Source organism: Pantherophis guttatus, chromosome 1, assembly GCF_059756535.1.
Source record: "Pantherophis guttatus breed Tessera chromosome 1, ASM5975653v1, whole genome shotgun sequence".
Classification (NCBI taxonomy): Eukaryota; Metazoa; Chordata; class Lepidosauria; order Squamata; family Colubridae; genus Pantherophis; species Pantherophis guttatus.
In genome coordinates this window covers 40,134,797-40,162,120 of record NC_142063.1, presented here as the reverse complement: position 1 = coordinate 40,162,120, position 27,324 = coordinate 40,134,797, and the positions used below count along the sequence as shown (strand labels likewise).

The following is a 27,324-nucleotide window of genomic DNA, read 5'->3' as shown; positions in this document are numbered from 1 at the left end:
TTAGTCCTGCTATTTTTCTGGATTGCTTCCATGGCATTGTTTTACAGTGATTCTACTCTATTTATTGGGGTAATTCTAGACAGTGGTAATAAGAATGAAAGGTCAGTTCTGTGGACATCTGTGGGTAGTCTGAGGTTTTAGTCCTCTCCTACCTAATATCTACATGAAGTTCCTGGGAGAAATCATCTATGAGACTGGGGAAGGTATCATCAATGTACTGTTCAAAGTTAATTGTGTACTATGTATTTTTATACTGATCCAAACTGCAGATATTCTAGAAGTCTTGACTCTGAGCTTGGAAACTGTTGGGTCTAGACAGGCGATTAGAGGTAGAAGGTGAACCTTAGCAATATGCATGGAAGTTCCATGTCTGCTCCAATATTAACTCTGAATGTGGAGGCATACCTCTGAAGGAGCACATCACTAAAGGACTCTCCCTAAAGGGGCAGGTTGTGTCTAAGGTCACCCTTAGCTGAAATCATAGTTGAGATTTCACATGGAGCAGATAACTTAGCAGTGTTAATTCATTCTCATAGCATCACATGTGTGTCAGACATAAAGCTGCCATTGGAAATTCAGTTTTGCAAGAATTAGTTCCTGGTTATTAGCATGTAATGCCAATGCAATGGGCCATGCATTGACTTACAACAGGTTTCTAGGTGGAATTCACAGTATTGGTCTTAGCCTGTAATGCTTTATGTAACTCCAAGTATCTTCAGGTATCGTCTACAAACAGAAGTGATCTACCCAACTTGTGTGTCCTAGGAAAACAGCCCTCTCTGTATTTAATTTACAGAAGGTTTAATAAATACAAAATGAAATCTGAACATGAGTAAACTAAATATAAATAATAGAACTAAAAGACAATTTTCATGGAAAAGGAAAAAGGAACAGATCAGAAAAAAATAGATTTGGGAAACAAAAAATAAAAGAACAAAAAAATTAAATGAAATAATTATTGAGCTGACTTTCAGATTATATTTACTAAAATACATGAGACCAGCCGTATAGATCTCAAGACCCTTCTGTTCCCACTTGCCTTCACAGAGGAACATTTTTCCTGATTTCCTCCTCTGTCTATTCAGTTGTTTGCATCCTTACATCTTATGCCAATAAATGCAGGCAGCTAGAGATACTGATTGTGAGCATCTTCCAGAAATTGCAGATGGACAGAATTAACTCAAGGAACAAAAACTGCCATTTATATCTACAATAGTACAACTATTATATAAGATTTATAATTATTATGAATATTTTGATATTGTCACCAAAATTTTTCCAAGAAAACCTGGCTGGATGTTCCAGAACAGAAGAATTTCTAACAGATGATCAAAGTAGAATAAACTAATTTTTGTTATTGCTGCTGCTGTTCTTTCTTTTGTGATTCATGCTCCTGCTGAGAGCATCTGATGAGATCAGCTCAGATTTCTCTAGGCTAGATATCTGATCAATGGCTGGTTTTGACAAAGCAGACAAAGCAGACATGAAATAAATATAAGCAATGTTACCACTAAACAGAAAGCCAGAAAATTATTGAATTCATCTTGGAAGCAAAGTAGTTCTATGTTTCGTTTTAAAATAGGGAGTTTTAATATAATAGTTTTATCCATAAATATTTCTTTAACAAATATTCTATTTTCCCTTCTATTTAGTACTATGAAATCTACTTAAAACCTTTCCCTACATTTCTTGGATACTGAAAGATTCCAGTGTTTCAAATTCAAACTTTCAATTTTCCTATCAGCATGTGAGTTTTAAAATATTAGATACCAGGTATCTGGGTGAATTGGCCTTGCATTTATTTAGTGAGTATTTTATTGCTGAGCACATTGTAAGCCGCCCTGAGTCTTCGGAGAAGGGCGGCATATAAATCAAATTTTTATATATATATATATATATGTAAGCAAGAAGAATCAGATTATATGCATGTCTGTTGTAGACATGAGATCCAACAAACAGACAAATTATCACATAAGTATCTGAACAATGTGGTACGTTCCCCCCAGAGTTGGTTCCAGATTTGAGGGGACTTTGATTCAAGAATGCCTAGTGGAGGTATTCCTACTGTTAAACCCTATATATTTTAAGAGATTATAGTTATAATCTCACAACCATAGTAGACAACCACATAAAACCCACCATTTATAATTGCTATGATCTTCCTGATAAAGCATTGTTCCATAGCATGCTGGGACATTTAAAGAACATCTAGATCTGGTCATTCAGCATAGCTTGCAATTAAAGATCTAAAAATAAATTGAAGGGAAGAACAAGGGAGTGTCACATTGTGGGTAATAGTAGAATGCTGGCATCTAAGTCATTGTTTAATATATTGACTCCAACTTTGGCTTCTTCCCAACAACATGCTTCCCAATTTGGGAGAGTGCAGCTGATCTGGATACTTTATTTTACACAAGGCCATCAGTTCTCTAACATCAGCTGATTTCCCAAGGAGGGAAATCAGATGTAATGCAATAACTCCAGCTTGAACTTCCTGACATTCCCACTTCTCTCAGTCAGTTGGCCTGATGATGCAATACAAAAAGAACAGTAATTGGCCTATAGCATCCTTGGTTATATTCCACAGTGTCTGTATAGTGTCTGTATAGTTAATTCTTTAACTGTAAACATTTTTCAAGCCAAACACAGTCTGTTTATACTTTTCTCCTATAAAGTGTTGACTTTTGTCATGGGATTGTGGCCTTTGTTACTGGATGTTTTTGCCACATGATCCAGAGTTTCACTGATTCATTTAGCAGTACTAATAAAATAAAATAATCTAAGACTAATGTCAAAGATTAATCTATAATATACTTGCATTCAGAACTTTTTTTTAAAAAAAAAGAAATCCAGATCCAAACATAGGTCAATTTGGTACAATTTACAAAGCCCAAATTGGGGCATTTTCATGGATTACACAACCTGGCTATATTAAATCTAGTATTTTTGATGCACTTTCAGGGTAAAAGGATGTCATTCTTCATTCAAGATTTGCACTAGTCATCCATCCCATATTTTATCAAACCAATACCCCAGTGATATCTTGGATGAGCTCAATAAAACTATATTCATACAGAAACTAATATAGCTTCCTAATTTGGAAGTATTCCTTTGATCTTAAATTCTTTCTGGATTTTCAGATGGCCGCAGTGGTTCAAAAATTAACTCTATTTGATATTTTATTTTATTGCCAGTATGCTAAATGGAGTAATAAAATACTTGTGCTTTTTTTCAAATATTGACACTTCTTGTAAAATCCTGAAGTATCAGATAAGATGGAGAAAGCTTAGTCTATTGCACTAAAATCTTTCAAGCTGGGCAGGACCTGCCAAGAGCAGTTTCAGAACTGCCAGTTCTTTAAAAATTTATTTATTTATTTTGAATGATACAATTCCACAATTTGTTCATGGCAGTAAGTGCTTCTCACACCCTCACCTGGTGCTGCCCTAGGCAAATAGTGCAGTTCCCTGGACAATCATGACTAATCATTTTTTAAAAATTTCATTGTAACGTTGCCTGCCGCCAACACCCCCAGCATTTTAAAAAAAAAAAAAAAACTTCTTGGTGGTAAAAATAAGCTGAAACAAGGATAGGAAAATAAATTGAAATCTATTGGTACATCTCTGAGAAATTTGCAGTTTACAAGAATAGGAACAACACCAGTGTTTTTCTCTCATCAATTAAATGGCTGGAAAAGTTGCATTAGGGAAAAATAAGGGAAAGACTCTTGAGCTTGGATATGATACTGAACATACCAGTGTCCTGGGGTGTAGCATATGTTCAGAAACATCTTGTTTTTATTCATAGCATAATCTCTCTCTACCAAACGCTCTTTTGATTTCAGGTGGTGCGTGTTATTTTTTTTAAAAGCACAAAGATTCTACTGCTACATTAGCCCTTTTCTTCTCTATCTGAGGCACTGTGCATCATGTAAGTCTAAAGTGAAGAGATAACTTTGAAAGTCCATTGGAGTAGAACTGAAATTACATTCTTTCACAGCAGCAGAAAGAATGGGGGGCATTTTAATTTTTTCTTTCCCAGTGTAGTTCTAGTTGAAATTCCTTTCCTTTCCTGGAAGCTGCAATTTGCTTTGAAAAGAAACCCTCCATTGATGCCCCTGATGGAAGTCTTCCTAATATCCAGCTTCAGAAGGGAAACTTTCTTAGGACCAAAGCAGGAGAGGAACTGATTAAATCAATTCTCCTTCATTGTTTGCTGCACTAACTCCAGTAATAAAGATAGAAAACCACATGTCAATTCTCTACAATCAGCAGCTGCGAACTGTAGATTTCAGCTTAGTTTAGATTTATGGATTTAGATTCAATCTACACTACCCCAATCTCTACCTGCTGCTCACATCCTCTGTTTCAGGGTTTCTTTTCCACTGTGCAGTTCATCAGTGTGCACTTTCTCATGCCTGTCCCACACCCAGGGGTGTGATACTACTGGTGAAGTGTTACCAGCCGAACTGGTAGCGATGGCAGCACAAGGGTCCGCCCACCCGTCCGGTCGTCATTACTTCCTGGTTTTAACCAGGAAGTAACCTGTTTTTTACCCTCTGCGCATGCGCAAAAGGGTTTGTGCATGCATAGAAGATCCGTGAGAGCATGCATGGCGCGTGCACTTCCGAACTGGTAGGGAAGGTAAGTAGATTTCACCCCTGCCCCCACTTCCCTTCTACCTCCCTGGCTGAGGGTGGAAACAGCCAGGTGAGCTGCAATCATAGGAGCAGCCAGAAGAATTGGGAATCTCAGAAAACCAATTTTGCCCTCCTGCTCCCCACCATCAAGGGATGCAGTGTGGCAGAGCTGAATTCCTGTAATTTTCAAGGGTGGGGGATAGCGGTGCTTTTTGCATTCTTCGATATTGATTAGCATCTTGAAATAATATAACAAATTAAGACTAATATGGGCAAACCCTGGGGAAATTTCAGTAAACTCTTTCAGTTTGTAATGCAGATTACAACACCCAGTCGCTGCTGAAAATTCAGAGGAGTTTGCAGAGTCTATCAAAAAGAAGAGATGTTTACTGCTAAAATAACTGGAGAAACTGTTATCATTTTTTCTATCTTTGTTGTGCCATGAGGGGGTTGGGAAGATTAGTTAAATCTTAGAATTTATTTTAAAATAATGTGTGAATTGTCACAGTCAATAAGAGATCTGTTTTTACTTACCAGGTACAGAAATATTTTCTTTTATAAATAGCCAAAATCAGCTGATACATATTCATGGAACCTAATGAATTCGCTGAGGTTAAAAGAAAGCAGTTATTGATTCAAAATGGAAGTCTTTGTTATGTTTCTTATTTGTATCTATTTACAAAATAAAAGGCAGATGAGGGTTTTGTTCATTTCTGCCTGCACTGCATTGACACAGGGGTATAAGAGGGAAGCAAGGAAAGCACGATCATCTTGCAAGATTTGATTATAGCCTACCAATAAATATAATGCTAGTCTTCCTGCAGAGTTAATTTTGGGGCCTGATCTACTTTGTGCAGATGACACCATGGCATTTTGCAACTTAGTTATTTGCAAATCTACCTGTTGATGTGGCAAACAAATCTGTAGCAAGGTGCTCTGCAGACAATGGAACCACTGGAAGCTCTTAACTAACAAAAGCAAGATATTCAGGCTCTCCTGAAAGTGATTATGAAACTTACAAGATTGATGCCAGCCTTCCTCCATCTCAGCTTTACCACAGGTCCTCAATTAGTGCAAATTGATGCTATTATCATACTCTAATCCAACTTGAAACCCAACAGTAATGCATCCAGATAATATATCTTCTTTGGGATTCTTAGAAGCTGAAGCCAAATCACCTTTTCAATCATCTTCCCTAAATAGGGACAGTTGGAGACTAAGTGGAAATTGTTCAAAATCATTAGGTCTAGCAACGGCATCTTGAGGAGGAGGCACTACAGTTTCCATTAAGGCTGAGGAGACAATCTCTTTGTCATAGTAGATGTCTCTACATGGATCCAATTAAAAGGTCATTCCTTGACCAACCAGGAGAGATCTGATTCTGACAAAAAGTTGGCTGAACCCACAGACTAGAGGAACATGTCCACTTCCTTAAGAGACAGCTATAAATGTGTTCCAGATAACCCTACAGGACTCTGCCCAAGGCACTTCTACTGGAGCACTCCAGTTATAGTCCAACTTCAAGCAAATCTGAGTATCCTATCTGCCAGAAAGTATTGTGCTTTGACAATGGAGGGAAGTCCTATATCCAGTTACTCCTCCAGCTATTTGTGGCATTCATTCAAAGCATCAGTAGTACTATCTTCTAGTTCTTTCAACTGAAGCTGGCCATGGCAGCTGGCCTAGAAAGCCAAGAAACAGAGTTACTTGATCATGGCCACAGACTGATTGGAATGTCCTTCAAAATCAGGTCACATTACAACTATACTAAGATAAAAATCAGATCTAGAGTGCATTTTGCCTTCAAACTTCAATAATATGGGACATGTCATGGTTGTCATGGTGACACAGTTATAACAAATAATTTGGCTATACAAAAAAAAAACTTTCATCATTACTATTCCAATTTATATAAAAGATCTGAGAACTCTCTGGAAGCAATAGAATGTTATCTCCAAAGGTAGAATTTACCATGTCTTACGGACACACAAAGTAAAACTTACGAATGGACCAATCATGATGATGGAAATCTCACAAGTTATAAAAAAATCAAGTTAACGATTTATTCTCAATGTTTTGAAGATGAATAAGCACAACACCTTCAGAATACAATAAATTACATTTTACAAGGAAATGGGATGCCAGAAACAAAGGAACAAGGCAACATCACCTAAAGAGGAGCAAGACCAAAACTTAACTAAAAACTATACTCTAATATCATTATTAAACAGTAACTACGGTATAAGATTTTTTCCATTCTATCACTCCCATTCGATTATAATTTCCCCAAAATCAGAAAATGTTCTAAAGCAAGTTACATCGTCAGAAGACAGAAGTCTCTCTTTGGCTGTAGATAATAGTCTACTAAAAGTGGTTAGTCATGTGGATTGACAGCTCTATTGTCCATAAATGGTGCATCTCAGTCTTGAACAGATCGTATTTTCTCATCCACTAGACACTCCACTCTCCAGCTAACCACTAAAGCTTTCACTTCATAATTTGCACAAGAGAAGCAGCCATCTGGGGACTGTGTGGATATATTCTTTTTTTTCCTCTTTGCTCTGGAGGAATTTTCAGCATCCCACGGATGTTTTCTGTGGGCACTAAGGGCTGAGGTGTCATCTTGCTGAAGAGAGGCTCAGCTCAGATGTTTGCTGCCAAGTCCATCACACCAGAAGTCCAGGCATATTTTAGAGAGGAGAAGACATAGCTTGTCTTGCCAATACAAAAACTTGATGTGCTTATTCATAGTTCTTTTGTATTCTTAATGACTGAATAACCATAAGTGAAATACATTCTGTTCATTTAATTACTGTAATTTGTTTGAATGGACAAGAATAGACTGAAACTGGGGGGAGGGGGGAATAACTGGGGGTTATTCCCCAGATTGATTGATCGATTGATTGATTGATTGATTCATATTTCTAAACCATTCATCTCCCTCAAAGGGAGTCTCTGGTTGATGTATAATATAAAGTAGCCAATAAATAAAACAATGTATAAAAATTAGCATTATAATTAAATTGGGATTAAAACTGCTAGATAGATGTACTGTAAGCGTATGTGTTCATATGTTATGTCATCTCTTCATCTACGTAATATAATTTGTTTTAGAAGGTTTCTTACTGGAAGCCCATGCTGAAGGAAAAATAGACATCATGTTTAAGGCTGTTGCTTTTTATCGACTTTGCTCCTGTGATATTAAGAGCAAAATAAACAATCAGAAAACTGTAGTGCCTATAAGAGGAGACCCCTGTTTGCTGCTTTTATAGACCTTACAGCAGCATTTGATATGGTAAACAGAGAAGTACTATGGAGTAAACTGACATCTCTTAAAATAGATCCTAGACTTCTGGCTTTGATTAAGCCCTTTACACAAGTACCTGTTTGAGGTTGCGGTGTGGGGTTAATGGGGCTCTGACTAACAGGATTCACACAAATAAAGGGGTAAGGCAAGGGTGTATCCTGGCCCCATCACTATTTAGTTTATATATCAATGACTTGCCAGGGTTAATGAAGGATCCCATGGTACACATGCCGAAGAGCCTAAATACTTACTGTAACAGCTTGCTTTATGCGGATGATATGATTTTATTATCATATTCACTAGTAGGATTACATAGGGCTAGGCTATTTAGAAGATTCAGCTCTTATTGCTAGGATAACTCCCTAGCCATTAGTAAATCTAAATCGAAAATAATGATGTTTGGAAAACATCATCAGAGACATAGGTGGCAATTAGACGGTGAATCAATTGAACAGGTACCTTTGTATATTTAGGCATAACCTTTTCCAAGATTGGGTCTTGGGCTTGCCATCAACAATGGAGTATACTTAGAGCAAACACCCATTTGAATTTACTGCTTAAATTAAAGAACCATAGTTACCCAAGGTCCCTAGCCCCATTAATTAAAGTATACAAAGCTAAGATTACCCCTATGCTCTTGTATGGAGCAGAGGTTTGGGGTCTATATTTAACCACAGCCCCAGAACAAACACAGTCCCAGCATTTGAGACATATTCTGGGTGTAGATCCAAGAACATCTGCTGCAGCAGTTAGGGCTGAATTGGGAATTCATGCAATTCATGCACTATCCAAAATTAGAGCATATAACTACTGGTGCAAAGTCAATGAAATGGAGACTGATAGACTCCCCAAGTTATGTCTACTAGAGCAAATAAAATTACAATCACAAATCTCCTCGATCACCAAACTAACAAATTTTGTAAGAAGCTGTGGCCTTCCTGTCTCTTGAGTAACAGGAGAACAATTCAAAAAAAGAGCTGCCCTAAGAATTAAGGATATAGAAGCACAAAATGAATAGCTATCCTTAGTATGATGGGTAACTTGAAATGGCTCAGCAAATTCAGACATACTTTTCAAGCAGACAGCTATTAACTGCCAAAACATCTTAGGGAGATATTTACGTGCATGAGATTCGAACAGCTTGACACAATGGTCAGATATGGGAGATTTCATTCTATACCCTACAATGAGCATCTCTACATTTGCAGAGTGGCAGAAGTAGAAGACCTGGCTCATATCCTATTTGACTGTTGCTTGTATAAGGGGGTGAGAGACAGGTACCTTGGTCCATATACCAAACGAATGGCCCATTGGGATCCCCATATCAAAACAACTTACCTTATGTGTGGCCAGAACCTGAAAATAACATTTAACATAGCACAGTACTTAAACAAAATGGTTCAGTTGAGATCTGCATACGTGGGACTGATTGGGGTAGATTGTAAGGGTGACACCAAAATATAATTTTATGTCATTTTATTCTATATATTTATGTATTAAATTATATTGTATCTTATCCTATAACTATTGTATTTTACCTTATTCTTATTTTAAATTGTTTGTATAAGTTTTTATTGGCGATATGTGTTTGCACCTTGTGCTTTGATATGGCCTATAGGCTAATCAAAACTATCATTTTAAACTGTATTTTATTCCAATTTCATTTTAAATCGTATTCTATTCCAATTTCATTTTAAATTGTATTTTATCCAATTCCATTTTAAATTGTTTTTATCCGATGTTAGTAATAATTTGTGTCTGGAATTCTGCACTTTGATATGGCCCAAGGGTTAATCAATAAATAGAGTAAAAGTAGTTATAAATGATCTTTCCTATTGTTTCTCATAAATTTCCCATCTCTCAACTTCACTGAATGGCTCCCTATTATGAGAGAAAGACAGACAAAACAGACAGACCAAAAGAGAAAGACTTCCCCTAATTAATTTTTCCACAGTAAGAATAATTTTATAAACGTCGCAACATTTTTTCAAAGCAAAAAGTCCAGTTGTTGAACATCTCCTTTCTATGGAAGGAGTCCCTTGATCAGTTTGATTGCACCCGCATATTCCTTTCTACAGTTCTATACAATTCTTTTTGAAATGCAATGAATAAAATTATATATTCTACAGTGTGGTCAGACCAATGACTAAGTGGATAGGTGCACATTTTGAAAGCCTTCTGCCAACAGAATATAGCATCTTTCCATGATTCATTAAAGGAGCCCAGTCTATTCTTGGCTCCTATATTTGCCTGAAGAAAGGGCCACTGGTTTAAAAGTCACTAACATTAGCAAGTAGATTCTTTAAAGCAGTGATATATTCTTTCTAGCTAATGAAGAAACCTGAAAAAATGAGGGTCTCCTTTAATGAATCATTTAAAGGTACTGTGTTCCTGCTGAATCGTTTTTGAAGCTTGCCCCTTATAAAAGTATTATAATATTGTTTCTTTCATTTATTTTTACTCTTTTTTTTAATAACTCCTAATGTGGAATTTTGTTTTTCTCCTTAGCAGCAGACAGTGGGTCAATAAGTCACATAACTGAGTGATTCAGCCTGTAATGGGCCATAAGGGCCTAAGAACTGTCTTGCCAGATCAGACCAATTCAGTCTCTAACAATGGTCAGGAAGATTGTTCTGGAAATAATATCCAGGCCACAAACCCAGACATTTCATTTAATTTTCCAACTATATATAATAAATTTGCCTGTAGGAATCTGCTAAAATGATTAGGCTTATGAATTTGCTCAGGAGGAAACCTGAATACTCAACTGGATGATCTCCTTCAAAGTGTCTGAGTCTTGTCCTAAATAGATTACTGTAGAAGTATTTAACTAAATGGGGGAAATTTCTTTTCTTGCCTGATTTCTGTCTTGTTTGTTTGATTGGCCAAAAGATATAGAAATTCTTTCTGCTTTTTCATAAAAGGAAAATTTGGAAAGGAGACCCAGATTTATTTTATTATTTTATTTATTACAATTATTTTTATGCTTACATAAGCTACATGTAAAACATAACCTGTATAACAAACACACGTAATGGTGTGTGCTGTTTTCTTTTGTATTTTTTAAGTTTGATGACTTCTTATATGCTTTCTGCCCCTTCCCTGAGATCTTATGAGTATAAGCCAGATGGAATAGGTATCCACTCCAGAAGTGACCATCTCACCAAAAACTGTCCTCTTCTTCAATAGTAACAGGTTTAAGCTCCTCCTGGGTTATCTCCTCAAGATCTGCCCAATTGAATTCCAATTCAAAATGAATCCAATTGACTTTATCAAGTTAATATTTCATAGAGGTCCTCTAAACAATTTTTCAGGCCCTCATATCCTAAAAAGGCTTAGGTTAATATGAAAAAGGCTGCATGACAGCATTCCACATATGCAATAAGGTTGAAGAAATAACTATACTTCACTGTCCTGACTATCATATTATAAATCTCAGCTTTGACACATAGTCATGTCTAGTCAAATTCTCTTTTTATCTTCTATCAACTTCATTTGGATATCCTTCTGGCACTTCATCTGCTGGAGATTTTCCATAAATCAATGAAATCTATTTGATCCATAGATCAAATGAACAACCTGTGATTAGAATACAAAGAGAGGACATTCAGAGGCAATCCTACCAAGAGCCCCCCTGTTGAAGAAGTTGATAAGGCTGTCAAGGGAATTGTCTTGAGGTTGCTGGGAAATTCCCCAAGTGTCATCTAGAACTCAAATGCATCCATAGAGTGCCTGAGATGGATTGCTTGAATTGGCCCCACCTCCCTGTGGAGGATTCTGGTGCCAGTTAACCCCCAAGTCACCAGAAAGTGATCCGTAACTCACATGTCCTTTTAACATCATATCAACTGCTCCAAATAATAAATGCAGAAGATATGAATACACTAGATGATTCAGGGAAGAGAAATGGAGACAGTTAGTGGTTTGGTAAGTAAGTTTTATAAGAAAAAGATAAAAGAATTTCAGTAACGCTGCAAAAGACTAAAATAATATGTTAGATTCTACGACACAGAATGATTGGTTTCCCCAGTACCTGCTGCTGTACAAGACAAAGTTGAGTCAAGTCAAATTGAATTAAGTAACAAATATCAAAATAGCGATACAATCTCATTAAACAAAGAGAGGAAAGGGGAGAAAGGAAAATAATGAATGAATCACAAACCATTAGAACAGAGATAAATCAGCCAGCAGATATTGCCAAAGTTAAAGCCAAAGCCATTTTAAGTATCATTGAATCCTCCCTCCAAGATCATAAGTAGTAATGTGTTTAGCTTGGCTAATGTGCTCTTCTGCAAAGGATGGAAAGGAAATTATATATGTAATTCAGTAAGAACAATCTACTACTGAGACCATCATTATAATAATGAAGTGCTTCATTTTTCCCTTTGTCCAAATCCAAGTTATGAATTTGTCTAGGATGACCCTCTCAAACTCTGACATTGTCAAAATTTGGGCTGGTAGGACCTAATACTGTAAGCCCAAGGTTATGTTTTTCTCCCATGAGAAGTAAACTAATCATGCAGGATTAAGTGGGACAAAGAACAATCTGAGAAAATTAATTTTAGCCAACTTTGTTTGGCAGATTCTTTCATATAGGCCTTCATGACTGAGTAAGACAGATTTCCAATTAAAGAGCAAACATTACTTGTAAGAAGTTCCAAGTTGCTTGCAATGTTTTTTGTCTTTAAGAGCACAAACCTGACTTCCATAAAGAGAAAACTCAGCACATTGGCCCTGAAGAATTACATTGCAGCATGGACAAAAGTGTTGCCACTGTGGCTGTGAGACAGGAGGAAAGTTCATTGAGTTGGGCAAGCCAGAAAATATTAGATAGTTAATGTGCAAACCAAAAAGTAAATGACCCTGAGTCCAAAGAGACTCTTGAGCTCATACTTTGGAAGAATAAACTGGCTTTTTTTAGAAATATGAAGTCCACATTTCTCATCTGACACAATAATCCCCTGCAGAAAAAAGGAAATACTGTAGTTTCATTTCCATTTCCCCTTGGCCAGTAATTCTTTTAAAATAAATTAAAAACAGCCTCACCTCACTAAAAAGCCAGGCCTTTGATTCTCAGTTGCCAGCAATTTATTCTATTATTTTCATAGGCCACCCGGGCACACAAACACCACAACACAGGTATTCATAGGAGCTGTGGTGGGATTCAATATTTTTAACAACCGGTTCTGTGGGCGTGGCTTAGTTGGGGTGTGTGGCTTGGTGGTCATGTGACTGGGTGGGCGTGGCTAGCTGGTCATGTGACTGGGTGGGCGTGGCTATGTGCATAGGGACTACTCAGAAGGCTGAAAAAAGTCATTTCTGACTGGTCCTCGCACTTATGACCATCCTCACATTTATGCCCATTGCAGCATTCTTAACAACTGTGTCAGTCATTTCACCACTACTTGTCTTCACCACAGTGACAAGATAGGGCACAAAACATAAAATGTGAGTACAGTCGTAAGTGCGAGGACTGGTCAAAAGTGCGAGGACCGGTCAAAAATAACTTTTTCAGCCCTCTGAGTAATCCATATGCACAAAAGGATACAGCAATAGAAAGGGATGAAGGAAGGAGAAGAGAGATGGAAGAAAGAAGGAGAGACAGGGAAGTAAGAGAAGGGAGGAAGGGAAGGGAAATTAGAGTAAGAGTGAGGGTAAGGGAGGGAGGAAGAGAGGAGGAGGAGAAGATGGGGGAAGAGAAAGTAAGAAGGAAGGAAAAGAGAGAGGTGGTAGGTTTGAGGAGAAAGATTGCTGTACAGTAAAAAAGATGAAATGGAAGAAAGGCAACCCCAAACAAATATAAAGATATTAAGATAAAGAATGAATTGTTAAACTTTAAAGAATAAAAGAGAATAAATATGAATAAATAGCAGTCATTAGAAACGCACATACAAACATACAATGTATTTTCTTTGAACAGAGTATTTGGCCAGTTCACAAATTTAAACAGTGTTTAGTCATTTCAATTAAATTTACAATTTCTATATTTCCTTTTTGCCATATTTATTCCTTATCTATTTTTTTTTAAAAAAAAACAATATTACCCTTCATCCTCATCTCTAATCTTAATCAAATTCAATTTTTCCCTTCTATTCTATATTATACCCCTTCCCATTGTCATCTATTTTTATATCCATCCTCACATTGGTTAATTATGTAATATTACAGTTGTTTAATATAAATTCAACATTTTAATATAAATCAATTAGTTATATAACTATCTTTTTTGTATATTAATCAATATGAACATGAATATTCCAATTATTTCCATGCAATCCAATTTCTTACAAATCAATTAATTATATTTACCAATAATAATAAACCAAATAATTTCCCCCATATATTCCTCCAAACCACAATTTAACCATTTCTGCTTTCAACACAATATACAGTTAATAGTATCTCAATTATTACAATTCCCTATTTAAATAGAGCTTTTTTTCTTTTGTGTTTTAAAATCTTGAACTCTCCTCTTTTTCCCTAAAGAAGAACTACCTCTTTAGGGAAAACTACCTTTCCACTAAAGGTAGCTTGCACCTACCTTTTTTGGTGAGGAAAAAGGAAAGAAATCTGCCTGCCTAATTTTCCAACATGGCAGCAACAGTAAAGCAGGCTTTTACTTTCAGTTTCGTTTTTCAGCATAGATAGGGGGAAAAAAATCTGCACTCTTTGCAAGCAAGCAGCAGAGCCCTGAGCAAAACAGCTGAGAGCAAATCAGCTGTGAGTTGGGAGGCTGATAGAATCAAGGGGCTAATTAGCCTATGCTGAAGCTCCGCGGGCCAATAAAATTACAAAAAAACACCGAACCGTTTGTTAAATTGCTGGCTCGCCCGCCCCTCGCCCACCACTATTTATTGGCAATAAATAGTGGTGCGGAGGGGCGGGGCAAGGGGCGGGGTGAGCCAGCAATTTAACAAAGGGTTCGGCCGAACCCCCTAGAACCTGCAGAATCCCACCACTGCATAGGAGAGAAAGGAAAGGCAAATATCAAAACATGCTTTAGAATAATGTAAATGGACAGAGTTTGGCATCATGGTATTTCTAGATCTTTTACACAAACACCAAGACTGCAGAGCATCATACAAGCCCCCAGTTTTGCATATTTATGGTGCACTCTTAAATAGAACAGGGATCTGGAAGGTTCCTATGCAAATATCTTAAAATCAAGGAGAGAACGTGCTAGGCTAGTGTCAAAGAATTGATAACTGGAAGTTAGTTGAAAGTTAGGATTTATCCAGAATGGGTAGCTGTACAATTCAATCTTTAAAATTCCAATCAAATCAAGCCTTTATTGTCAATGCACAACATGTCTACAATGAGATTGAATGAGCCTCCCTTGGTGCAGCCGCCCACCCACCCCCAAAACACAGAATACATCTCAAAAACTCAATAAAGAAAAGAAAATCCCTAAACCCAAATAAGTAATAACTAGCACACATTCCCATATACATATATGTGTATAACATTATATTATATTACACCGGTATGAACATGTTGCACATTGTACTGGTCCCGCAAAGTCATAACCGCAGTGAATTAACACATGCTTCATCCTTTCTAAGCTTCCATCACTTCCAGTTTTTCATTCTCCACATCTGAATAACTTTAATGAGGCCCAATTAATATCTTTACAGTCTGAAGTCTGAATTGTGGCAATTTAGCATTTTTTCTGGTCAGTTCTGAAAATGGTTACATTCTTCTGACTGAGAAAATAATGACCAAAAGACTCCCACTGGCTCTTGCTGAAGCAGGATGGCATTGTGTGAGTGTGTATGTTTGCTACTGAATGTCTGATTTAGTTCCTTGAACCTTCACATTAGAGAAAAAGAGTGGGAAACCGGATAAAAGTCTGATGCTTCCCGTAATCATTAACAGTTCTGAGGCATTCAATGGAATGTGTCTGGTTATTTTAGTATAAATGGAGCTGATGAACTAATGACTTACCCAAGCGTTGCTAACAGAACATGATGCTAGATGGGAATGATGTGATGTCATCTCTTGGGAGACAGCCAGAGCTTCTAACCAAAGAACTTTCTTGCCAGTCAGAAGTAATTCTACAATTATAACAGAAGGATGTTCCGAAAATGAAACAAAAACAATTGATTTTTATGCAAACCACAGGTTGTTCTCTGAACATATTTTAACTACCAGGATTCAGTCTTGGAACACATGAAATTAGTTCATTATGCAAGTATACAGTATACTGCAGTTTGAAGATGGCTTAATAGTGATTCCCTTGTGCCACTAGAGGAGCATGGGAAAATGTCAGCCCAAACTTCTCCAAGCTGCAGTTTGTTAATGATGGGCAAATTCTTCTTCTAATTTCAGTTTGAAATTGACTCAATTGAAATTTCTTCTTAGTCTGTTTTCTGAAAGTTCTCCTCCAGTTAGTAATATTAGGATATGTCTGCTAATAACATCATATACATGAATGTTTATGTTGTGCTGCAGAACCAAAGTCTCTAGTATTGGCCAGAACTTAAAAATTCATCCCCTTTTTTGCAAAATAAACAAGGAATAAAGACATCTAAGTGCAGGAGAATAATCAGAGGTTTGGAAAGAAGAACAGAGAGTTGGAACCAAATGAAGATATATTGGACAATTACTCTGCAACTTTCCTTCAATCATTGTTTGGTCATGTCTTCTGTTTTTTAATATTTGCTCTAGCTTTTGAATCTCTTCCCTGTCTTCATGAAAAACTGCAAAGCCAGTATAATCTCAAGGATTTATATGAGATTTTAATAATGGTGCAAATACCATCTCTCACAAAAATGCTCTATAATTTTTTGTAGATATTTAACTCTCAGATGTATTCCACTGAAAAGATCTCAGACACCAAAGCTTGGAAAGACCTGCGCCCAAATTTATTGTTAGGTCTTCTTCTTCTTTACTTCCTCTTTTATTGCTTCGGGTGTCAAGGGAGGTATAAAGTTCTGGTTCTTGTTCTTCTGGCAGCTTCAACCATTGTTAATTGATGCTGCTGCAATGTGTCTTTGAAGTTGTGTTTCCATCTTCTTCTTGGTCTGTCTCATGTTCTTTGACCTCAATTCAAGTTTATATGTCTAAAAGATCTCTAAAGTACTAGAGAAACTGAGTTTGCCTGGAAGAAGGGAAGCAACTATTTGGACTAGAGACATAAGAGGCATATCAGTAGAACTTCTTGTCATAAGAATGACATTAGGTTGTGTGACAAGCATTTTTCCAGATTCAGTATCTGTTGTCACTTGAAAACTGTGGCTTAGCTACCTTGAATATGTCAGATGCAATATGCATCGTAAGGGTGTAGGGAATGAGCATACATAGATTTATATCAAAAGTGGATAACCTTTTGGGAGTCAAAGGCTGCATTTGATAGCTTTGGAATGAGCAAGGAACAATTGATATGTGATGACACCGACCAGGAAGAGGTCCATCATGCAAAGAGACAAGGCATTTTCATTTTTAAAACAATGTTAAGTCATTTTTTATCTTTATAGCAATAGCAATAGCACTTAGACTTATATACTGTTTCATAGGGCTTTACAGCCCTCTCTAAACTTACCAATCTCCAAAGGATGGAAGGCTGAGTCAACCTTGAGCCTGGTGAGATTTGATCTGCCAAACTGCTGACAGCCAGTGATCAGCAGAAGTAGCCTGCAGTACTGCACTCTAACCACTGTGCCACCGCAGCTCTTATTGCAATTTCAAGAGTTTTCTTTGTACAAATGGAGAGAAAATCAATCACATGGGTTCTTGGGGAGGGGGAGGAGGTTGTTTTATGGAATTCATATAACTTTGGAGGTCATGATTTATATACTAGTCAGCCATCAATTTCGCTGAAGGTGCCCAGGTAATATTTTTTACAAAAAGTTGTCTTTAAAATGTAATATGATGCTTTTACTCTACAACTACGGTATACTCTCAAAGGTAAATCCCAGCATGTAGATAATCTAGCACTTAGCATGGTCATCTTTACTTTTTTGTTCATCAAGGATACATTATGGTGGACTGAAGGTCCTCCTATGATATGAGCAAAAAAGATCATGCTTTAAAAAGATAAAATGTGTAGCTAAAAGTTCACTTTGGAAACAACTTCTCTGTGCAATTTTTCTTAAAAACCTTAGAAAAGTATGATTAAGCTTTAATTTCAGAATGACATTTTTGCTGTTATGAACAAGTTCAGGGTACCTTAATGGAGCAGGATTCTTGAATCACCTAGGCAACGGCTTTAAGCTTTTATTATTTCTTCTTCAATCTCTCAAACAGAGATTGAGCTGGTCTCTGTTGACTGACTTCAGAATATGTCACTTTTTCATATACTATTAATTTGAGATCTGGAGGACAGTTAAAAAATGTGCTCATTTTTGTTGCTCATTAAAAGATCATGACAGATCATAAGATTGTTCAGGAGATACCTGTTACACAACTCTCAAAATCATTGAAGCATTTCACAGGGACCAGCAGAGTCATGGCCATTTATGTTTTTCTTGATAACAAATAAATAAAGCTCTCAAATGGGATTGAGATCCCTCAACCTAATACTTTCTAATCAACATACAATAAGTTGGAGTCTAACATATACCCCTAGTTTGGGGTAGGACATATCCATATACCTTAATAGATAGCAACAGAGGTCTTAGAAAGAGTTGAAAATTTCTGGATCCTTCTAGAAGGAATGAAATCGATTTCTATTTGCGGAATGTCTGTGTATGGTGTACAACTGATGCAACATAGCCAAAGTCATTGTAGTAGTAAAAGTATTGCTTCAGATTTTAGTATTTAGTCTTTTCCATTGCAATCTCCCCAATTCTGCTCCTGAAGTTTGGAGGAACCATTAGAAAAGCACTAGACTGGTCAGAGGGGAGTTAAACTAGGAGGGGCAGAAATCAGGTGGAAGGATCTTATATTAAAGGATTCTCAAGAGTAGCCACTGAGGATTGCAGGTAACTACAATTGGCAGAGGTAGGAAAGTCCTACATCATAGTGCGTTTCCTTTAGCCTGGAGAGCAGGCCACTCAACGTTTTGTTCAACATATAGAACTTGCAAGTTAGATAATACTGTGTGCATGTTGATTATTATATCTTCAGAAGTTCCTATATTTTTTAAAAAAATTACATACATTTAATATTTGAAGGTAAGCATTTATTTTTAAAAGCATTTTGCAGTAATGTTAATATTTATTTTGCATACGACCTACCCCCGGAGATACGCACGATACCAGACCTCCGGACTTTTCGTCGGGCCCTGAAAACACATCTTTTTCACCTAGCCGGTCTGGCTTGATCCCATCCCTTCGGTTTTAATTTGTAATCGGTTTTAATCTGGGTTGTTTTAAATGGATAGCCAAAATTATTTAATGTTTTTTAAATTGCTTTTAAATTTTATATGTTATGTTTTACCATGGCTGTTCACCGCCCTGAGTCCTGTTGGAGAAAGGCGGTATACAAATTAAATTAAATAAATAAATAAATAAATAAATAAATAAATAAATAAATAAATAAATAAATAATTGTTTTTGTGTCAAGGAAGATCATACTTCAGATTATAAGAATTGATGTTTTCAGAATACCAAGCTAAACATTCAGTTTTGTTTTCTTCTGCTGGCTTTTGTTATTGTGGTGGTGGTGTTCGTGGTAGTTCTTCTTTTTCTGATAGATAACTGGATTGTCTAGATTAATCATTATCTCCAAGGCCCACATATTACAGACTAGTGAGGATTAAATAAGAGAAACTCCTGTATCCCATCTTGAGCCCATTAGAGGTTTGTGATTCATCATACAGCAACTCATAATAAATGAGTTCTCTTAGACTGGGCTTACAATAGGTGTCCTTTAAATAAAAGTTTATTTGGGCTTGCTTAATTCATTTTTATGCTGATTTTCTTTCTGAGTTAATGTCTTACTGTGTTTTCAGTACTTGCACTAGTGTTATAATAGGATTCTGTAGAGAGTAAGGAAGATGACCTTGCCAGAGATATGCATCATCCATTTCTAGGGAAGCAAGGATTTAAAAATATCCCTTATCAACTTAGTAACCGAGTGTATTTACAATATCTCCATCAAGGTTATCTTCATTACTCTATACAAATCCAAAGGTCTCAGATCATGTTCTTCTTGCCATATAAACCATATTGGCTATTTCTAGTCTGGAAACTGAGAAACTCAAACCACATAGTGGTATCAATGCTTCATGGCCCAGTACATTCCTTCATCAATCCATATCACAAATCAAGCTTGTTCCATCCATTAAAGAATGTTTTAGAAAAAAGACTGGTTTATGGCCATGTTGACTGAGAATTCTTGGACTCTTGAATGTATAGAAAGTTGCACTCACAAGAGGAATAAGAAATGTACTTCCCATAACTCAAAACTGCTATAAAATCTATACAGCAAGCTGATGATTACGCCAAATTTTTGGAAGACTTGGGAAGGGAGGGACAGTTCTGCTTATCAATTATTCATGGATTGCAAATCACACATGTTGATATATTAGCTTCACAGTGATAAGGTTTAGTGTCATCACTTATTAGTTCATGTCTTCTGGATAGCAAATGCTTAATTCAATACTGTTATACTAGGATGTCTGTATGCTCCCTAAGCATTCTTCAGACAAATATTTTTGTCTCACAGATGATTCATCCCAATAATCACTCTCTAGGCAAAAGAAAGTAATTTTTTTAGATTTGTTCTTTAATTCTGGGAGTAGATCCTGCCTTTAGTTTGTTTAAACTTCATTTTCTCATATTTTTTTTGAACCTACTAAACTCTTGTTCCAGTGCAGATCTTACCCAATTCTTGGGTGTTGGCGTTGGGATGGGGGGGACAATGCCTGGAATATAGCTGAAATATATTCCTACTTGAAAAGTGGAGATAACTTTCATATTTAAGATTTAACTCATATTTGCAAAGAAACATGTGAATGACTGTTGCTGGATTAAGATTTTAATTAAGGTTATGCTTGAAGGGGATTAATTGAACTGGTATTTCTGTTTCGCTTTATGCAAAACAAATCCTCATTAGCATTCTTCATTTTGATGTTCTCCAGAGGCAATAGACTACAGCTTCAAGTCCCCTCCCTCAAATTTAAGTCAGTATAAAAAAAATCATCTTTTTAAACTGCATGTCTGACTTTTTAATTATATTTTCCTTTTTGTTCTATTTTCTATCTATCTATATGATTGCAAGAGTCCAAATCAACTTAATAACACATAATCATTTTCCTTTGATATTTGATTTTTTTCCCATTATTCCTGCTAAAACAACTTCATATCTCTATATTAATCATATAAGTGAAATTTGGAGGTCAAATAAGATAAACACAATAGATAAATAAGATAAACACAAATTTCAGATTTTGCTGCATGGCAACCTGACTTACAGCAAGCACACTTAATTTAATATTGAAGGTTCAAACATGATTTCAGAAAATTTTCAATCATGTAATGAACTGTATGACATTATGATGTTTTGCTGAGCCAACAGTGATGGAGGGGCTTACAGAGGGGACAAGTGTCTTGGAACGAGGATGAAGGCACTGGAAGAGAGTAGATGGGGCTTCTTTTTTCTTTCATGGTGAATTCATGGAGGTTGGGATTTTGTTGTGGGAGACGTAGGGCTGGGACTGGGTTATGACAGAGGTCTGTTTCTCAAAGCAACAACCAGCTTCTGATGACATTAATTGCATTAATCTTCTGATTCTTGCATCTCTTTAAGAATCTTCCAGCCCAATATTACTTTTTTAAAAGTGATAGAGAGATTTTATACAGGGAGGAAATAATGAATAATGAAAAATTAACAAGAAAAATGGACACAGCCAAGGATGGGATTTTCAGTTTAAATACTAGGGTGGTAATTTAGAATTATTGCTGGTTATATGCGGAAATGATCTAAATCTTCACAGATGGAAAACATCATTTTCCAAATCTTGAAACTATTTCATTCTTCATCTTTAAATGTAAATGATTGGAGGAAAGCTCTCCTACAATCAGTTCTCAAATTTTAAAAATCTGGAGCAAACAGTTAAAAGGGTTGCAAGGGGAGGAACTGCAAGAGAAAATTTGAGGGGAAAAGGGGGTGGATTTACTGGGTCAGTCTTAATTTTACTTTAGAGAAGGAATTATATTTGAAAATACACTTTGCAACTTTAGGAAGGTATTGAAAGTACATCTGGCAACTTTGGATCTCTGAGGGAGATGGGTGATTAAGAAGTGTGATTGATTGATTAATTGATTAATTGATTAATTAAAATGCAGTGTTATTGATAAATATTATGTGATAATAAGTTGGTAAGGCATTTTCAGAAATTTTAAACCAGAGGAAAAAGCACTGGGGAGGTAGTAAAAATAGGACAAATGTGTTGAAATATCATCTATCTTAATCATCTCTCTGCAGATGAAAATGTATCTTTTCATACAGTGCCTTATCAAGTTTGTTATGGATAAAACAAACTAGCTACTCAAGCAGATGTTGGATCAGCAGGAGTCTCCAGTAGTCATTTCATGTTGAGTTCTCCAACATTTCCATTTTCCTAAATTGGAAACCTGGTAGAAATTATGCTTATTTGTTCCATTGTTGGTTTGAGTAGCTGTCTCACCCAGAAATCTTCCAAAACTTCTTATAAATATTGGGGGAAATGCTTAGCTGAGTGAGCAGATAAAAAACCAACTAATCAGATCATATGCTCCAGCAGACATAGGATAGCCAGCACAGACATACATTGCTTGATTCTGACACACTGGTGTTGGCACTGTTGTGTTTGAAAATGCAACAAACAGGTGCAGCAATTAATCAATGAAGACAAGGTTACACATAGGAATGTATAAAATGTTTCAGGCTCAGAACAAAGTTCAAATCTTTTTGAGTGATAGCATTTTGAGGTTTCTGGAATCTCTAATTATGACTTCCTAACATGTGACATGTTCTGAACTCAATGTATATGACCAAAAGTTTGGTTCTGAAGCAAAACCAAAACACGCCGTTTTGAGTTTTGTTTTGGTATAGCAGAGCCAATATAGACTATTCCAGCAGGATGTTTTTGAGTGAGACTATTTTGTCCTGAACTCTGAAAATGTCACTGACTGTATCATACAAGCTCCTAATTCTGGAGCATGGAACTCTGTAAGCTATGATCAGTTCCTCGGTGCTGATTTATAGTCATCCAGTTATTACTGTGTTTACATAACAGGACAAGCAACAAAATTTCTTGAAAGAACCTGAATCATTCTGATCATTTTCACAACTTTCCGTTCTGTTGGCAATTTGGTTCCTTCATTTGGAAATCTGGAGCCAAGAGCCTATGACTTGCACTCAAAAGAAATGAAGATACTGATCTATTCAATTAATCTGATTATGAATTATTTTCATTTTACCTTCCAAAGCAAGCTCTCATATCTGCCCAATATCTGGTGTGAAGTTTAGGACATCAAAAGGCATTTTCCAGCCTGTTATTTCTACACATGTTGGGACCACAACTTCAATTAAATTGAGGAAAGCCAACCTACTTGAAAGGGCTTGCCCCAAATTTGTGCGGAATAAATAATTCTGTCCTACCTACAACCTTCTAGGAAGCTTTTGTAGTGGGAAGATGTTAATTGTGGAACTTTATTTTATATTCAGGGAAATGTGTCACTTTATTGTGTTGTATGCTTAAATATAAAGTCAACTCAAGCACGTATACTGCTTGTTCATGCAATACACTATTTGGATCAAAGCCCTGGCACTTTACTTACCTTTGATACAATGCCTAGCTACTGCAGGTTTTGTAGAAGTAAACAGCAAAATTCTACACAGAGCACATGTCCTGCTATGAATTATGGCCTGAATGGTTATGAGCTCAAAATAATAATCTGTCATACGCAGGACAGAGGATGGCGGCAGTGAGCGGTAATAATCTTTCCAGATACCCATATTGCCTGACAAAATTTCTTTCAGATTAAGAATGTTTTTGTAGGCATGTATAAACAAACTACTAAATTGGAAACAGAATTTAAAGCAGGGATTCTATGCTGGTGTTGCCTGTATCCCAGGCTCTAACAATAATAAGAGCAAGCTGTTTCCTCACTGTGAGAAGCAAGGGATCTTCCTAGCATAAGGTTATTGGCATGGACAGACCTCTCACTTTGTCTCAATGTTATGTGGCTTCCATTTGGATCGTGTATTTGCCTTGCCATTAATCTTGCATTATATGGCAAGAGAAAACTTTCTGTCCTGTCCTGGATTCTATTAAAAGATGGAATTTCCCAGTACACCATACCTCTCTCCCTCATGTTTGGAACCAGCAGACTAGAGCCACAGCAGGCATTGAGCATATGCAAAAAGTTGCTCCAGAATCCTAGACATTTAATCCCAAATGATACAAAATGGCTTCCTTCCAGTCACGATGTATAGTTTTTTAAGGAACTCTGCTCAGTCAGTAAATTACGATACTTCGTCTGAAGGCAGAATGACCAGCAAATAAGACAGTTTTCAGCTTCACTCCTTGCTTACATTAATTCCCATCACAAGTTAATGTTCCTCAATACTTTTCAAATAATTAAGTTTTTCTGATGAGATTATAATAAATTAAATTTTGCAGATTTAAAGCAGAGCAGACTCCTGAGATTATGGATTTTTCACTCCAAAATATTGACAGCAAGGGACACGCAGAACATATTAAACAGAAATGTACAATTTAAGTGAAAAATCCAATACTGTAAAGAGAGGCTGCATTTGTTCATTACCTGCATATCCTTCTCAGGTAATCAGAGTATAGCATATGGACCATCAATCTGTTAACCAAGTGCTGCTTCCTTTTATTCAAAATTATAGAACCAAGAACTTACTTTTATTTTATTTATTTATTTATTTATTTGCTGCTTAACTGTGAGGTGATAAAAACCATATCTGAGATAGATAAATAGATGGATAGACAGATGGATAGATAGATAGATAGATAGATAGATAGATAGATAGATAGATAGATAGATAGATAGATAGATAGATATGATGGATAGATAGAAATAGCATAAAGTAGCAAAGGAGATATAGCTAAATAAACAGTAAAATTACAATAAAAATAAAGGTTATAGCTAAAAGAAGGGGGAACAGAATGTGGGGGGGATCTTGTATTTGCCCATCAGCTATTTCCAGCATGATACTCCCATTGGGGCCCCAAGGATCTTGAGGAAGGTCATGAGGATGAGAGCCAATCTCACCTTAGGGGGTAAGATGTTCCAAAGGGCCAGAGCCACAGCAGAAAAGATTCTTCTCCTGGACCCAGCCAGCCAGCCAGAATTCCCTGACCAACAGGGTCAGTAGCACATCTCCTCTGCCCACAGGGTTGGGCGGGCCAGTCCCATTGCAGTGAGATGGTTCCTCAAGTAGCTTTACACTTTACCATAACTATGAGCCTTGGTGGCACAGTGGTTAGAATGCAATATTGCAGGCTACTTCTGCTGATTGCGGCCCGCAGTTCAGCAGTTCAAGTTTCACCAGGCTCAAGATTGACTCAGCCTTCCATCCTTCCGAGGTCGGTAAAATGAGGACACAGATTGTTGGGGAAAATACCCTGACTCTGTGAGCTGCTTACAGAGGGCTGCACGGCACTGTGAAGAGGTGTATAAGTGCTAATGTTATGATCCTATATTGAGAAAATGTCAAAAATAGTCTAAAATAACTAATTTTTTAAAAAATATATAAATACATTGCTTTCAATGTTTTAGCAGTAAATTATAAATTATCGTAATAAGCATTGGTTTAAGATAAAATAATCTGCATATAACAAAACTTACTCAAAATTTACTCAATAAAACTCAAAGCAGACAAAAAGCCTCAATCTTCACACAATGCATGATTCATTGATCAAATCAATTTCCATGAAATCTTTCAAATGCCAATGACTAGTTTGGGTATAGAATTGAAGGAGATGAAGCGAAATAAATCACAGATGAGTTTGACAAACAGTGCACATAATAGCTAGCATTTTTTCTTCAAATATTCACTCAGACCCATAAACCATATAACAGAAGAGCAGTAACATTTGATAGTTCCAGTGGCATGTTGTAATTGTTAGTTTTAAATTGTAAAACTACTATAGAATTCATAACAAACTACAGATAATGCCAATCTACTTACGCTTAAGTGTATTTGAAGAGGCAGCTTTGTGTAAGGACAAAACAAAGCTCAAAATATAGACCTAGCACAAAATTCAGTGTTATGAGAATCTCATTTTTCTTTGCTATGATAAATATGTTTCTGGTTCTCATTTTGAGTTTAAAACAGTGGACAATGGTCAATAGACATTCAGAAGTCAAAGACACAAGGAATGGATTTTTCCCAAAGCAGGGAGTGTAATTTTAGTCCTGTATATCTTTTTCCTTGGCTATCAGAATTATGCAAAATAATAGCATGCAAATGTGCTTGATTAGCCTATTTTTCATTGGTTGCCATCATCCTGTCCTTTAGCCAACCTCTTTTTGTTCCAACCTGCTCTCCTCTGTACAATTTGATACTCCTGATACATACCGGATGTTATTCCAGTGCTTGTCAGTCGCAGGATAGAGAAAACCTGAGTGACTGGCACAAGTGTGGCATGCTTCATTCTGAAGTAGTCACCTCAGTTGAACTTCGTCCATTGAAATATGGGGGTGGAGTACCTCTTCCATCTAAATAGTAACCAATGCCAAATTTACAAATACTTCACAGCTTTTGCTCAGGTTTTATTCAGAGTAAATACGCATACAATTTGCTCCTTTTGCACGCTTATTATTTAAATCAATGAACGCTGAAATAAAAAGATTTTTAGCAATGCATTTTTTTAGCCTGTAGGCTGTTTTGTGGCAGATGTGTCTAACTAGTCTCTTTTATCAGTTTCTTTCTATTAACTGTCAGACTACTGTAAGATAAATAGAATTTCTGTCACTTGCACTTTCTTTGCCTTCTCTACTGGGAATAGAGATGAGAAAATTGGAAATGGATAAAGGGAATGAGAACTGCCTTTAAATAAAAATATGAGTGCATGTTGAATGATCTTCCAGAATCTTATTTAAGAAGAGAGAGGGTTTGTTTTTTCTTTCTTCTTCTTAGTGTCATTCTCTCTTTCCTCATCTTGTCCCTAAATGGCCCACGCTGAAAAAAAATTCTGCTAGCAGTTGCTCAACTGGAATGAGGACAAGTTGTTTTCAGTGGCCCCTTTCCAAATGCTTGTGCTGTAAGTTCTGTCATGACTAGCCTCTGGAGACATATCTGAACTAAATTTCGGATGCTTCCCTCAGCATGCCACTTACTTTTCACTTTTGGTCCTCTCAAGAACATTGCAAATCCAGCAGGAGCCAGAAACTGATAACAGTAACCTAAGGGCAGATACATCCTCTTTCTCTTGCACATCTAAAAAGGTCCAATTCATCTCAGATGTTGCAGTGGC

General features: G+C 36.6%; 1 long non-coding RNA gene across 5 annotated transcripts in view; it reads left to right on the top strand.

The window, feature by feature from the left end:
• LOC117665992 (uncharacterized) overlaps positions 1-27,324 on the top strand; it is a 127,213-nt gene that overhangs the window by 17,613 nt on the left and 82,276 nt on the right. The window contains exon 1 of one of the 5 annotated variants that reach the window (XR_015728459.1): positions 4,564-4,643. The exons of the other annotated variants lie outside the window; for them this stretch is intronic. This is a non-coding gene — a long non-coding RNA (uncharacterized LOC117665992). Of the gene's footprint in view, positions 1-4,563; positions 4,644-27,324 lie in introns of those variants that run through there. 5 annotated transcript variants of the gene reach the window in all.